The sequence below is a fragment of the Macrobrachium nipponense genome, chromosome 13 (genome assembly GCF_015104395.2).
Source record: "Macrobrachium nipponense isolate FS-2020 chromosome 13, ASM1510439v2, whole genome shotgun sequence".
Lineage (NCBI taxonomy): Eukaryota > Metazoa > Arthropoda > Malacostraca > Decapoda > Palaemonidae > Macrobrachium > Macrobrachium nipponense.
The window spans coordinates 20,910,639-20,926,873 of NC_087206.1; positions in this window are offsets into that span (position 1 = coordinate 20,910,639).

Below are 16,235 nucleotides of genomic sequence, written 5' to 3' on the forward strand. Positions count from 1 at the left end.
CCTAAAGCTGACAAGAGTCTATTTTCTCCCTTCTCGCAGGAAATTCCCTATCTCTGGCTGGCGTGTTTTGGTTTCCCGCCTAAAAATCAGCTGATATTTGGAGGAATATGGCTGCCATTTTTACAATCAAAATAATTACCCTAATGCCCTGGTACTAAATCCTTAGCCTAACCTACTCAATACAGTTAATTGGGGACGCAATCATTCCAGAGTGTGGTACGCACAGCAGCTGTTCAGCGAACGAATTGTTAAAATACTTTAGATAAGGTAATGATGTGTGAGGATGATGAGTGGTTAGTAGACCAGGATGGAAATGTAATGAGGTAATCATATTTAAGTGAGGGTTAGTATTACAATTGCTAGGGGTTAGAGGGTTAGTTTACTGGCAGAGATCAGGCTGGCTACCTTCTCTGGGTAGGTGCCAGGATCACTCTGCAAATGAATGTGACACTGTACCTCAGGCACAGGTGTCAAGGAGAGCATGTGGCTCTTTTGTTAGTGGGTTAATGACGTCCCTTCTTCTTCTTCTTCTTATTCCTCCAGGACCTGGCTATACCAGTCCTAGGAGTAGACGGAGGCACCGACTCTGGGGTAAGGCCAGAATCGCCATCAGGAGCAGAGGCAGTGGTAGCCTGAGGGATTGCAGGAGAACACCCTACGTCGGTATCTGCAGCAACCATCGTAGAGGTGGAACCTACTGCAGGGGAGGCCCTCACTCCAGCTGCTGCGACAACCGTCGTAAGGGGAAAACTCAAGGCTGACTCCTGGTCGGGCAGTTCCTGGTTGTCCAGAGGAGGTGAGAATGTAAGGTCTGCCGGAGGCTCATCCTCGGGCGACAGAGGTAAGGGTGAAGAAGAATGATGGGCTGGAGATTGGCCATGGGCTGCGGTAAGCTCCATGCCTGTTGGAGGATCTCCTGTAGGAGGATCCTTGATAAGGTTAGGCGCCGGCGCTAGCTCAGGGCCAGGCGCAGAGGTCAAAATCGGTGGTGGCTCTATGTCCAGGCTGGACGGAGCTTGGCACTGCTTAGTGCTGCCAAGTGGCACTGGCAGAGAGTTGAGGTCGACTGGACCTGTGACGGGTACCGGAGGTGCAATACCTCTCAGCGTGCCCTTGGAAATGGGAGACAGAGGCTCCTGTCTCTTGTTGAAGGCTAAGCCTTGTGGAAAATGGACAGTGTCCGTTGCTGGTAGTCTGCTAGGGCACCTAGGCCAATTTGTGGAGTGCCCTAGTACGTTGAAGGTTTTGCAACGGAACTGTGAATGATCAATCTCCCTCCTTGGTAACGGGGGAGACTGTTGGTGGACGTACTTCCTGGAGGAAGTAGAATTTCGATGACTCCTTGCTTTGGAGTTGTTTGTTGTGGGGTTAGGACCCCTAGGCTTTTTGAAATGAGAGGGAGACTTCATGTCTTGCCCTAGGAGGAGGTCATAACCTCCTGGAATGTAGCTTGCAACTGCAAGGGTACAAACTTTGGAGAAGTGAGGTCTGGTGACCCTCAATTGGACGGTCGGAAGGATCAGTTTAATATGATTGATACCTTCGATGGTGATTAATTGACGTCTGTCAATATTAGCCCCTTGGGGGATTTGGTCTTCCCGTATCAGGGAGATTTGAGCGCCAGAGTCATCGTAGGCTCTGACGTGGCTTGGCTGATAATGGCTTTGGAGGGGTGCGACGGTTATAGGGCACTTAGCCAGGGGTCCTAGCAAAGAAGGATTAGTAACGGCCATTGCGATGGCAGGAATATTAAAATTTGCGCACCCTCCATAGTTGGCAGAGATGTGACCCTTGCGGCCACAGTCACGGCAGAACTTGTTCCAGAACCTCTTCCGTGGCACTGGACAGTAAGGCCGAGATGGCCCCACAGGTTGCGAATCTGTGGAATCACCAAGGCTGGAAGTGTGCTCTGGCACAGGTGGAGAGTCCTCTGTCGAATCACCCTCGGAAACAAGTCCGGGGTTAACTGGTGGGCTTACCTCTTCCAAAGTTGAGGAGGTAGGCGGTAAAATGGTAAGAGGCTGAGAGGATGCGGCAGGAACTTTGGGCTCTGACACTGGGTCAGGGCCAGGTTCACAAATAAAAAGGATGTCTGGGATATCGGAGGCACTAGCCTCTGAATCTAAAACTGACTGATTATGAGGCATGCTGCAGGGATCCGGTGCATCTGGAGTGGGAGCTGCGTCCAGGGGAGATACAGCTTAAGTAGATCTCGGCCTAATATTACCTGGTAAACATCATGAAATGGGTCAACTACTCCCAGACGGCACAATGTGGTTTCCCTGGTCTCCTGGTCCAAAAAGGGCATTTCCACATTCAGAAGGACCGAAGGAACAGAATAGAGGTTACCGTCAATCCATTCAAACTGAATTTCTTCGTCCGTCCGGATTTTGGCACCCCTAGGCAATGCCTTTCTTGAAATAAGGGAGACCTGGGCTTCGGTGTCGGCCATGACTTGTACCCACTGATAGGCCGTAGGAGACTGTTCATCAGGCAGGGCTACATGGTAGCCTTGGAGAAGTTCACCCTGGAAGCTCTCATCCCAAGGTAAAGATCGACTTGGGCACTGGTCTGAATCCATAGCATGGCCACGCACACAGCAAGTGGTGCAGAACCCCCACAACCACCTCTTACCGGGAGTCCAGCTCATGGTCTGGGGCTTGGAAGCTTGCCGAGAGATTTCTTCATCTCTGAGAGCTAGCTCATGCTTTCTCTCTTCTTCTCTTTCCTTCTTCTCTGCTTCTTTGGCTTTTCTCTTGTTTTCTCTTTCTTGCAGGCGCGCGGCATCCTGCTGTGCCTTTATCCACTGGTCAAGTGCTGGTCCAGGGTAACCGGCCTCCTTGCCCAGAGTTATGAGGGCTCGGAGCTTCTCTAGCTCTATGGCAAAGAAGTCGCGGGAAGCAGGGGAAGACATTTCCCTTAGGCTGCAGTAGAGGCTCAGATGAAAATGATAATAATGGCCAGGGACAGTTCTGGATGGAATAGGAGTGCCTACTGTGTAACGTGGCACTCACTTGGAAATGGGTTCTGCAATAATGATAGTGAAAAAGTCTTAAAAGACCGGGTGCTCTGTGGCACTTTGGAATTGGTACCCTCTGATGAGGCGGAAAAATCAAATTGAGTGTGCGACGCACGTCACACTTAAGGGCATTCCTATGTTGGGAGATGCTGGATTGGGTAACCTGTAGGTCCAATACAGGTGCACGGCACTTATGGAGGCGTTCCTTGGTGGAGTGATCCGAAATGGTGGATACTCTAATGAATTGGGCGTTCCGTAGGACGGACACGCAGGTATAGGGCTACCTGTACGTCTGTACAGGTACACGGCACTTCAGGAGGCGTTCCTTTTGGACAGCACTAGTAGTGCTGGTATTGCGGCTCCACGGGAGGCATTCCCTTGATTGGGTGATCCGGGATAGCGGATACACTAATGGATTGGGCGTTCCGTAAGGACGGACACGCGGGTTTGACAGCACTTAGGGCTGGTATTGCGGCACTTTCGGGAGGCGTTCCCTTGTTGAGTGTTCCAAAGGATCACTGGCCCTTGTACACGGACACACTAATTAATTGGGCGTTCCGTAAGGACGGACACGGCCTGTACAGGTGCACGGCACTTATGAGGAGGTGTTCCTTGTTTCGAGCACTGGTATCATGCTGGTGTATCCCGTCGGACGACACTAAATGCAGTATACTCAAGTATACAGAAATGAAATGGCACTGCTCGTGGCAGAGTGTAATGGTGGAGGAGAGAAAGTAAAAGGTGGGAGTACTTCAGCAGCCAGTCGATGGACAGTGTCAAGAATAAGTGGCACTGTAAAATGGTAAGACCTGACGTGCTCTGGTGGTGGCCAGTCCTAGACTGGTAGGCTTCCTTGTCTGGAAGTAATGAATTTGCGTGGCAGACTGTGCGAATTGTGCTTGCGGTATACGCAAGTCTTTTGTGAAAAAATTAGAAAAGACCACTCGGGCAACGACAGGTAATAGTAAATTGAAAATGCTCAGTCCTTTGCTGAAGTACTCGATAAATGAAATAAATGCTTGCAAAACTGCAAGGGACACAGGCGCGTACGAATCACGCTCAGTGTAAATAAAAGACACAAAAGACTAAAACAATGTTAATTCTGCATGCGTATAAGAAATGGACGTAGTACTCTTGGCTTCGTGAATAATGGGTTCTCTCTCTCTCTCTCTCTCTCTCTCTCTCTCTCTCTGAGAGGGTGAAAAATGATATATGATGAACTCCCTTGTATTTAATTGAACTAATACTTTTAGTTTTAATATGACGCACTTGCGTTAAATGATCTACTTACGTTAACGTTTGATGAAAGAATTGCTTTGGAATACGTTTTATGAAGATGATAACGCACTCGCGGTGAACGATGTTTACGTTAATGGTAGCGGCTTGCGCTTATATGAAATGATTTGCGTTTCCATATGAATTTTACAATGACGCGTTTTGCGTTAACAATTCTTGTGATTTACTCTTTGAAGATTTACATTAACTTTACGTAAGGATACTAGGTCCTTATGACAAGTGAACTGACGGTAAGGATTTTAAACGATGTTAGCAAACATTTGTAAATGGAAAAGGTTACATTTAGTACGAAAGGAAATGAACTTTTGCTCAGCGAGCGAGTGAGCGATGCTAGGTGAGACGCGTGGTGAGGCGAGCAGAGCGGGTTGGACAGCGTGTCGTTCAAACAGCTGATTTTCTGTAAACATGAAGGCGATTTACAATACGAAATTCTAATTTCTTATTCAAGATGAATTACGTTAATTTCTCTGGCAGAACGATAGATACTAGTACTGAGATTGATATTATTTACGTTAAAACTTCAAGACTTACGTTACTTTGCTTAAATCGTTGAGATAATGCTTAAAGGGATAAAAAACATGGCTGAGCTTTGTGAGAACGAAGGATGGTTGAGATAGCGCATGTGCGAAAGCTGATGAAGCTGGCTGGCTTAGCGGTTACCAACACTTGGAATGAAACTAAGTTAAAATGAATTCCCCTAACATATCACAGACAAAAGAATTGTACACTTCTTTTGCCGTAACTATTAGTAGAACACTCCTAACTAGCTAGGCTTTCTAACACAACAATAAACCCTGGCAAAGCACTTCCTAGTTTGATCTGGTACTTTCTGGCATCTATCTACACACATGTTAGTGTCTCGTCAGAACGAAAATAATGCAATTTACAAAATAACAGAGAATTCACTCGGCGCTTCGCTGTTACAATATAATAATATTTCTCACTTAACACTTATTTAAACCACTTCTAAAATAAATACTTAAACGTACCTTAAGCTAACATTGGTTATAAATAATCATATTATATGAATGGTATACCTTACCGTGAGTCAGTGTGTCTTCCGCTGCAAGTGTGCTTTGTTTTGCGCTTTGTGAAAACATTTACATTTACGTTTTACAAGGGATAACGCGATTTACAAGCTTTTTTTTTAAGCAAGCCCGGATTCGATGCTGGCAAGCAGTCGTCATTGTTAAGGATTAAGTGAACCAAAAGGTTGGCTGAGAGCTCAGGTCTGGGTCTCTTGGCGCGCCAGTACGCCGTTAGGCCTAAGTGGGAAGGCTGCTTGGGGACATCCGTCCGAGGTCACGACTGTAGCCGACTGAGGACGAGGGCATGTGTTTTTCCTGGGTGTTGGGGGTCAGCTTAACCCCCCCACGAGCAGGGCAATCCTGGAAACAGAACATACAGCCAGCAGAGGGTTCACAGGAAAAAGAGCTTAAGATATAGGCCTAATAAGAACCAGTCTGCCTACATCCTTCCCTTTGGGATACGTCCCTAAAGCTGACAAGAGTCTATTTTCTCCCTTCTCGCAGGAAATTCCCTATCTCTGGCTGGCGTGTTTTGGTTTCCCGCCTAAAAATCAGCTGATATTTGGAGGAATATGGCTGCCGTTTTACAAATCAAAATAATTACTTAAATGCTGGGTAGACGAAAAGATCAATAAACGTAGCAATATATATATATATATATATATATATATATATATATATATATATATATATATATATATATATATATATATACGTATACATAGAATTACTAACAGGATGTAATTGAAACTGGATGGTATCTAGCGGAGGTATCTAAAAAAAAAAAAAAGTTACAAGCTTCCCTGGGACAACAGTCCTCACTGTCAATTATCTAGCTGTACTATCTGTGTGGGGGAGAAGATTGAAGGTCTTATCCTGTTATCACCCTCCTTCTCTTGTATGGCCTCGCCTTCGTGACCTTGACCTTTCTCTGCCCGATGATCCATCCAGGTTTGGTTTCTTGTGTGTTTTTAAGTTTCTTTTCTATTGTAGTGTATGATTTTTCTTCTTCAAATCCGTTTCCTGTGCTGCTTGTCATTACGTTGGTTGCTAATGGACTACATTTTTTTCAGTTTTAAGGAAAAGTCCGTTTGACCACTTTATTATTTAGGCCTTTTTTGTCCCGTGCAATATGGCCAGATTGCAATCAATTGTCCAAATGTGGTCATTTTCTCAGTTTGAAGAAAAAGTCCGTTTGACACCCAAAAAACACCCAAGGCTATATCTGTAATATTGGGCTTATTTTGACCCCTTACAATATGGCCGGCCGGATTGCAATCAGTTGTCTAAATGTGGCCATTTCTCATGCATAATGATCAACTGGTTGCCAAGAGGCTGCATCTTTTTCAGTTTTAAGGAAAAGTCCGTTTGACCCCCTAAAACACCAAAGGTGTTTTTTGGGTACCAAACAGACATTTCCTTCAAAATGAGATAACTGTAGCCTAATGGCAAGCAGCTGATCACCATTCATTAAAAATGGCCCCATTTACACATTTCATTGCAATTCTGGCATATTGCAAGGGTGCCCAAAATTGTCCCTAATGGTAAGGCTCTAGCCATGGATATTTTTAGGGGGATCAAACGGACCTTCTTTTTTTTTCAACTGAGAAAAATACTGCCTTTAAGGAATCAATTGATTACATTTTGACATTTGTGGTGGCCAGGTGGCCGTTATAGAAGGTAAAAGTTGTTTCAAGCAAAAATAAAAAATAAATAAAATAAAAAATGGGACAAAATTAGGAAAAGCACCAACATCCCTGCATGACGGACTACTTTTTATTTGCTATGAATGATGACGCAGTCCATCGTATTTATGAATGAGGTGCAGTAGAATATCTTTCTCCTCCTCTGATGTAGGTGCCAAGCGTCACTTACGTAAAGATAATTTATTTAAAACTTGGTCGGCGCTTGCTCTAAACACGGTGCTTGCACATTGTTAAGTCAAATATGTATATATAACATCATTGAAGGCATGATAAGATGGGAACTTGATCCCCATACACAGTATTCTCGGTATCTTTCAACCAATAAAGTAGTCAATTATTGTTTTCTGTTAATTATACAGACTATACCTTCCTTCACTGTAGCCATTTTCAGTGAATTCTAACTCTTACAAAATTTTGTCTTTGTAATGTTAATGGTGGCTCTTATCTTATAATAACTATTTGGGAATTATATTATTTGATAAAAAGGCATTCAAGAGGGAAATTAGATTTTTTAACTTTAATAGCGTCATGTACATAATATAAAGTTTAGTGTTTGCTCTGGTCTAGACTCCTTGGATAAGACTACGCAATTCACGTCATTAAAAACAGAAACTGGCAACTGTTCGATTAATAAAATAACGAATAATTGCCCTTATAAGAGAATTTATATATTTCAAATCTATATGAACAAATATTTTTGTCAAATCTGAAACTTATTGTCAAATAACATTTATAGACACCGAGATATCTCTAGATAAACAACGAGTTAGAATCAGAAAACTTGTCACAAATGACAACGATTTCATAATGTAGCAGGAGTGGCTAGTGACGTCAATGACAGCCAATCATAGGACAACAAATTTCCCGCCTAAAAAGAAGGAACTCTGCTGTTCACCCAAGTTTATGCATTACTGTTTGCTATCTTTTCAAAACACCCAAAATTTTGGAGGTTTCACCCTTTTCGTTGTCCTTCCTTCTTCTTATTTTCATGCTTTAAGTGGGTGAATTTCATTAGAAATATATTGATAATGATGATTTAATCTCTAAATATAAAAACACTAATAGTTAAAATATTCTCGAATCATACATAGTAAGTGATGAGTGGGTCATATTATTTTTATTTATCATATTATTATTCTTTGAGAGGTACACAAATTACCATATATGATAACAGTATTAGTGATAACTATATTTCTATATCTCTGTAAAATATTTTCTTACATATCCTTCTCCCTGAAGTTTGTTTTTCCTCTGAATTTATCGCCTTTAATGGTATTCATAAATCTAAAGGTTATTTATATAAACTGGTTAAGCATTCTTCCAGATAACGGAAGTTCCATCTTTGAAAAATGCAATAAATTGTAATCAATATGTACTTGGATATAAGTTATTCCCGTGATACTATGAATTTGACACTAAAACTTATCTGGGGCATAATATTTGTTAACGTAAAAAAGGCTTGCGTGCGTAAGTGAAAAAATTTCATATAAGTACAATAGAATTAGTTTCCAAGGAATAAATATGGACTAATCATAAACAAAAGAACAAATCTATTTAAAATTCCCGCTTGTTCAAGTCTCGTTTTAGTTGCCAGGTTTCACTTATGAAAAAAAGATTTCAAATTTCGAAAAATGCTAATTTTTGCGTATATACTATTATACCCCGTTAAACGTTAATTGCATTATATCATGGAAGACGTAATGGAATACCAATATGACCCCCATATCCAGTATTATCTGTATTTTCCGACAAAGTGAGTAACCGACTAGTCTTTTATTCCTCACTTATGCAGACGTTACCTTCTTCCATTGTAGCCATTTGGATCAATTCTAATTCTTACAAAAATGCTTGTTTGCATCGTTAATTTTACTTTATATTTCACAATGCCTATTTGTAATGTAATATTATATGATAGAAATACATTAAAAACTGCATTCAAATTTTATAGCTTTAACTTTAGAATCCTTGGAGGAGAATGCGCTCTTTTTACCATCAAAAGCAGAATCTGGCAACTCTTCGATTAAGAAAAATTACGAATAATTATCATTTGCTGGGCAGTTTATTCCAAATCTATTTTAAATAATTTCATATATAATTTGAGACTTTGTGATGGACATTTCTATAAAAAATGTATAGAAATATTTAAAGAAATAATGTTTTAGAGTTAGAATATTTGTCACAGATGGCACCGATTTCTATGATGTTTATGTAGGCGTGGTTATGACGTCATCAACAGCCAATCATAGGAATGCAAGTTTCCCGCCAAAAAGAAGTAACTCTGTGGAGCAACCAGGTTTATGCGTTGCTGTTTGCTGTTTTTCCGAAACACCCAAAATTTCTGAGATTTTAGATATCTTAATTTTTTTGTTTTCCATGGCATGCATATTTACGTTTAGTAAATGTGAATTTCATTAGAAAATAATATGATATATCTTCAATTATATAAAAAATTTAAATTCTACTTTTGAATATCATTACTCAGGGTGTTCTCTCCCCATTAATATTTATTACAAATTTATTTTATATGATAATTTAAGACTTTGAGGTAATAGGCTCACAAGTACTACGATAACGACCTCTACATATGACGCAGTAGTAGGGGTGGTTAATGGCGTCATCAACAGCCAATCACGGAATTGCAAATTCCCGCCAAAAACAAGTAACTGCGGATCAACCAAGTTTATACGTTGCTGTTTGCAAAATGCCCAAAATTTCGGAGAAATTTGGTTTTCTTAATTTCTTGGTTTTTCACGTTTAATAAATGCGAGTTTCATTAGATACACTGTTAATAATCATCTAATATCTAAATGATTATTGATGATTGTATGATTTGAAAACTTTGATTTCACTTTAAATTATTTTCTTGTCAAAACGATTCATTATTTCAATTTGTATCTCTTCCTTAGTCGATATCTTTGTCTTTCTCCTTACACTTTCTGTTCCTGACCCTCGTTTGGTCTACTTTCTTTAATATTTATTCATAAGTCTAAATGTTGCAACTTGTTCGGGCATGCTTCCACATAAAAGAAGTTCAAGGTTTGCAAAATGCAATATATATATATATATATATATATATATATATATATATATATTATATATTATATATGGGTGCGTTTGTGTTCGTGTATATATATATATATATATATATATATATATATATATATATATATATGTATATATATATATACATTTTATGGAATAAATACAGAACAAGAGGTAGAATAGCAATATTTATTATGGATGATGACATAATTCGTGATAGTTATAAATGGGGAGCTGCACACTATCCTCCCTTGACAGAAGTCGCTTCTCTTAAAAGGACAGATGTAAAATTTCGACAAATATTACTTTAGTTGTGGGTTCTCTTACATCCTGATAGCTATTTAATGTATAGAATCAGAATAAGGATAAGGGAACAAGATTTCGATCTCCATAGGATGTATTTTCTGTATATATATATATTTTTCTTTTTTTGTCAACCATAAAGGTATTTAGACCCGACCTTCAAACACGGTAGCCAATGGCCAGAATTAGTTTTTGCTTTATATTCATTGTCAATTTCTCATAATGATTATTGTTGAATAGATATTTAATCTGATATAAAGGCATTAAATATGAGATTTTAGTTATATAGATTAAGATAAAATTAAGAATTTTCTGTTCCTACTCCAGACTCCTGGATAAGAATGCACAGTAACTAAAGATATTTCTTTATTTCACATACAATTGTAAATGTTTCAATTATATATTAACACTAAACAAAATTAGTACACAATAGGGAGAATTGTTTAAATAAATCACTTATTACAGTTAAAGGTTCATGCACATGTGACAGCAACATAGACGATGTCATCATTTCAGTTTTAAAGTTTATTTTGTTTTAGTATTTCACGATTTTATCACAAGAAACTGTTTATTACCTCAAATCTGTGAGTCTATTTTTTAATGAAGAGAATGAAAAATATAAAAGTTAAAATGAGAGAGAGAGAGAGAGAGAGAGAGAGAGAGAGAGAGAGAGAGAGAGAGAGAATGGCTGTGGTTTAACTATGTACATTATCCTTGCAATTGTAATCAATCTTAGTGAGGTTCTTGAGTTGCTTCCTAGATTCTTACACTAAGAGACGATAATTAGTCTAATCCTCCAAACGAGAGAATTTCTTCAAAGGATATAAAAACTGCTTCCAATTATCCTTGATAAATACACAATGAAAATTCATGTCACAGTAGGAGAAAAACTACTAATTCACGTCACAGTTTATAATAGAAGAACGACTAAAAGGTAACTACTAATAGACACATTTTTTTTCGAATTTTTTTTCTTGTTATATAAACATTTTATGGGTAAATAATTTACAAATTACTGCTCTTTGGTCACGATAAATCCTGCTATCATCTCCAGATCGGTGACCAACTGTTTATATATCTTCTGTCCCTTGATCTCGTCCACAGCTCGTTGCTTGCCTCCACTTGGTTCCTGCAAATCACTTGCTTTGCTTCAATATGAGGATTTGTGGGTATGTGTATGTATGAGAGAGAGAGAGAGAGAGAGAGAGAGAGAAACATGATGGTCATTTGTTCACTCCGTTCTGGGGAGAGAGAGTTGTGTTTGCAGAAATAAAATACACATATGTTTTTGTTTGTGCGCTGTAGCAAAACGGATGGGTAGGAGGAAGCGGAGAAAATATGCGTCCTAGGGCAAAGGAAAATGAACTAAGACAGTTAAAGAAAAAAAGTGTGTTCAAGTGGAAGTACAACAAGCTGGTGGAAAGGAAGCGAGAATGGAGGCAAAGTAAAAGGCTTAAAAGTGGGTGCAGCCAGGTCGAGGGGAAGCTGCTAATACCCTACAGTAGTGCCTAGAGTGCTCCACGTGAGGTAAACTAACGGCTTTACCCCTTTACGGTCCAAAAGGCAATGAATGTTTGCTATTTTTCATAATTTATAGTAGGATTTTATGTAGTGTAGTACATTCCGTTGTCTTGATCCGATAAAACTTGAAAGGGAATCGTTTCACATTAATAAATAGCAAAGTTGAACATTATGCAGTACAAAGCAATGAAATGAACACACAAGAGAACCCCTGGTATTCCCTGCGAGGTTTTTACCCTAGCAGTGACCTACAGTCAAAGGTCATACATTTCCTTCTAGAGCATAACGGTTAAGGAATAAAGAGAAATGTCTATTCGCTTAAAATATTTTTACGCTTGATTCATGGAGCCAATAAGTGGTCTTGTTCCTGTTTTCAGGAGAAATTATGGAAAGCACAATAATGAATCAATATTTTATCTCACTAATCACAAAGCTCAAAAGCTCTGAAAACTGTGCTTCAAAATAACAGTCTGGTAACTATATAACGGGCAAAATACCTGTCGCCATCTCGCCACCGCTGGCAGTAAAATACCCAAATGCTCTTACGAATGATATTTGCTCTGTTACTTTTACCGATATTTATCTTTTCCCAGGTCGGTCGCCTAACGTTTAATATCCGAATCTTTCTTCCATTTTAAGATTTTACCAATTAAAACCCTATCACTTCACTAAAGGAATATTAACAAAGAAGACATAATTATACACAATTACATTCTCTAGTCCATACATGGGAAAAAAACAGTTGTCACCGTGAAACGTAGACGGTTCTTCTGTCAGCCAAGAGGAAAACACACTTTTCCCTCAGATAAAAATCCTTCTTTTTCCTCCATCCTCCCCTATTCTTGTGGGATTTTCAATAATCACTTTCTGGAGTAAATGAAATATAATGTGACAATCCCGTAGATTATTCTGTTTTCTGACATTGTCGTACGATCAGAATTGACCATTTTCATTACTGCTACCTGCGACTTGCCAGGACTCTGCTATTTTCTGTGTCGCCTACTGTGGGGGCATGTTATGAATTAAAGACTTTCAACCTCATCTGCTCAGCTTTTTATCTTACTCATGATCATTTGCTGTCACTTTCGTATCATTAGTATGACACACATGGTCAGCTCTATGAGTAAGTGCCCGTGCTGGCATAAGGCCTGCTTCCTCTCAACAAACAAACATTGATTTAAAAGTTGTTTCAATTTACAGCTTTGATACCCAAATATTTGATGCAATATGTTTAACCACCACGGCCCCTGACAGTTCCCTAAGAAAATTTACTTCACAAACAATTCTCGTCAAAGAATAGAGTAATCTGAAGCCCTTCTCTCACCTGGATTATTAAAAAAGAATGAAGAAAAAAACGAAAAAGCAATTTCTACAGATCTTTGCTGAAAATATACTTTCAAGCTTCATCAGAAACAAAACATATAAACCACGTGTTTTGTTTTCATTATGATCTAACTTTTTAATTTACTTAGAATTCTTCATTCGTAGATTTTTAAAAAACAAAAACACTTATAAAGTATAAAATGCTATGATCCATGCTTAGATAAACAATAAGGTTTCCAATTTGAAAATGTAAAAAAATTGAGAACGAAATGCAAAAGATTCTTACCTGTTGATCATAGCAAGATGTCTTGCTACTGCGTCAGAAAATCAGGCACTATTAGATAAAAGAGGAGATTGGGGGGGAGAACTCCTTTACTGAAACCTTATGGTCAGCCTCATCACTTTCCTCATAGGATGCTAGTTCTTTGTGTGAACTGTTATAGCATCTTTTAGATCAAATTACTTGAAAACACCTCATTAAATCTGCTGAGAATTTACCTGTAAAAGATATCGAAGATTACTCTCGATCATGTTTAGTAGTAAATGTTATCACCTAACCTTCCATATTTATTGTTAAATTCATTATGTTACATACTCAAACCTTCACATTTGTGAAAACATTTTGTGGCATTGCGGGTAAATGATTATTCTTAAATCCACTGTCAGTGACAATATTTCACCGTCGATATGAATGATGCTCTTCTAATCAGAGTTATAAAATATATAATATAGGACCTTCTAACCCGAAACGAAATAAAACCAGAAATATAAAATTTTTTAAACCCCTCAATAAATGATACACATAAGTCAGTTTCTCACAAAGTATGCCCGAATGTTTCAACAAAGACTATTTAAAAAAAAATACTAGGTACACAAACTTACTTAACAAAGAGTGCATTATACCATATACATTCGTTATCTTGAATTGAATAGCTACGGTATGAAGCGATAGGCAGCAATAATAAAGTATGCTAATTTACTACAAATTCCTTTTCCAGTTACATTTTCTTCAGGAATATGATTGTACACTATATAACAATGTGTTTATTCTTTTATATTACAGTTAACGATCGAAATATAATCTAATGCTTCAAAAGTAAAGAACGAATTCTTCTCCCTTACTTCAGTGATATAGATCAACTCTTAAATTCTATTGCACATCGACTCGTGTGGATTTATTTAATCAATTATTAGATTCATTTTAACCAACGACGAAAAAAAACTGATAATGTTCCTCTTATGAAATAATTTTCTTGTTAAGGAGACTTCTATATCTTACCATTCATTCCTCCTGAAATACAATAGCTTATTATTCAAGCTAGGTATATATAATCAAGTCGTAAGTTTTTAGTGAAGTTTTTACTTAATAGTATATGTTGAAATATCCAAAATACTAAAAAAATTGTTTGCTACTTTCTTCCTGATTGAGAGACCCTTAGCAATCGCATGCATTTCAAATATTGCCAAACTTGCTATGAAATACCAGCATGCAAAAAATTTCCAGTGAATAAAATCACTTTTAAATTACAGTATACAGCCTAGTGATATTCCGAACTCATTTTTTTCGTACTTTAAAAGCAGTATTGCAGGTAGTAAATGTTGCTATTTATCAAAACATGAGCATAGTCTAAAACGCCCATTCCAAACGTAATCTTGGGTCAAACACATAAATCATTTCAATACTGAATACTGGTCTCCCTAATCAACAATTCTCTATGGATTAACCTCTGATTTAACAGTTTCTCGCGAAATCCAATAGTAAATGTGAGAATAAGTACGATGACAACTTTACGGAAATGTTGAAAGTTTCCGTATTATGAATATTAAGAGTATTCACTGAAGAGGGCTTCAATACACTGAAGAACGGTATAATATTTATACGGTTTAAATTAATACATTAAAACGTAAAGGAAGCTATTTCACGTAATGTTCCAAAAAATGACCCAGAATATAATTGCTAATAATCATGATGTTTAGTAAGAAAAAAGAATCGACTTGGGAAATCAAAATCTTTGGATCCTGTCACATTTAGGCTCTTGTCTATTATAATGCTCAATAAACCTTTATGGCAATCATTGTGCAGTGATTCCTCTTCCTTGCACTATTGTTACCGTAAAACCAAACAGGTTTGTTCGTTTTCGAAACTTAACACAATTTCGATCACATGTTGGGCGCAACACTGAGTAAATCAGGCTTTAGCTGTCATCATTTTGATAATTTTATTTTATTTATTTATTTTTTTTTTTTGCTAAGAAATGTGTTACACTGAAACTTCAATAAATATTTCACTCAGTGATTTACTTTAAATTATTTCCTTGAGAGTAAAACAGACAACACTCTCACATTAAAAAAGTAACTAAAATCTAAAGCTAATACTATTTAGTACAGCTCCCTGCAAATTATTACTAGAACTACGTACTTCCAAAGAACCACCCGTAACCAGATTAATAAGTCCTTTTGCCACATTAACTTGCAGACATCATTTTATGCCTTGAAAATGGTATTAGTTCTAAATGCACCTGTAAACAATTATCCTTGATATCTCTAGCTCAACATACCTTTCGTAGCCTCACATCCAGCATCTAAAGTCCTTGTTATCGGTAGTTACTCTATTCGGTTTCATCTTCACAGACCAGTGTAGTGAAATTGGGGTATTTCTCATTTATGCCTCCGACCCGTTGCCCACTATGAACTGTCAATTCTCACGTACAACAGCAAATACCTTATCTTTATGTAACTCAATTGGAAAATTGAATGAGATGGAAAATTGAATGAATAATTAAGACTGCATTTTGTTTATAGTTACATTTGCTTTTACTCCAGCGATTATTCGAATTGAGGTATAAAGGTAAATAAATAACGATATTTAAAGCTTTTGTTTATCGTAGTCATAAACGCACCTGTCAGGTTAGCAAAAACGATATTCTTGAATAACTTTGTACATCACCCAGTAATGCAGAACAAACCACTTTACCGAGAACCTACCTACTTAATTGG